This window comes from Schistocerca piceifrons, chromosome 6 (assembly GCF_021461385.2).
Source record: "Schistocerca piceifrons isolate TAMUIC-IGC-003096 chromosome 6, iqSchPice1.1, whole genome shotgun sequence".
In the NCBI taxonomy this organism is placed as follows: domain Eukaryota; kingdom Metazoa; phylum Arthropoda; class Insecta; order Orthoptera; family Acrididae; genus Schistocerca; species Schistocerca piceifrons.
Window position 1 is genome coordinate 429869016 of NC_060143.1, and position 638 is coordinate 429869653.

At 47.5% G+C, this 638-nt stretch overlaps 1 pseudogene; it reads right to left on the bottom strand.

Moving 5' to 3' along the window:
- Positions 1-319: 319 nt before the first annotated feature.
- Positions 320-436, bottom strand: LOC124803672 (annotated as a pseudogene).
- Between the last annotated feature and the right edge of the window lie 202 nt (positions 437-638).

Below are 638 nucleotides of genomic sequence, written 5' to 3' on the forward strand. Positions count from 1 at the left end.
GAAACACTGAAAAACATGGGAACTGATTAAGACCTCTTCAGTCATTCACTAGAATTTGTATCATCTGGCTATCAGTGCACACATAGAACATTGAGCTTCTCTAAAAATAAAATCCTTCGGAACAGGCCATGAAGGCCCAACGATACCGACTGGGCGCCGTTTTATCTTCATCCCATAGGCCTCACTGGATGTGGATATGGAGGGGCATGTTGTCAGCACACAGCTCTGCCAGCCGTATGTCAGTTTCCGAGACCGGAGCCGCTACTACTCAATAAAGTGGTTCCTCAGTTTGCCTCACAAGGGCCGAGTAAATCCTGCTTGCTAACAGCGCTCGGCAGACCGGATGGTCACCCATCCAAGTGTAGCCCAGCCCGACAGTGCTTAACTTCGGTGATCTGACGGGAACCGGTGTTACCACTGTGGCAAGGCCATTGGCATTGAGCTTCTCTGGGAGTCACTTTAATTGTCTGTCAAGGAAGAGGGGAGACACTAGAATCGAGCGAACTGTACGTATTTCAGTTTTTATATTTTCGTAACTGCCAAATCTCTCTCCTATGAGACTCGGCCAATTTTCGTGAAAGACATGTCAAAAGCATATACTAGTTATGGGGAACAAAGAATGCTGCCCATTGCCTACA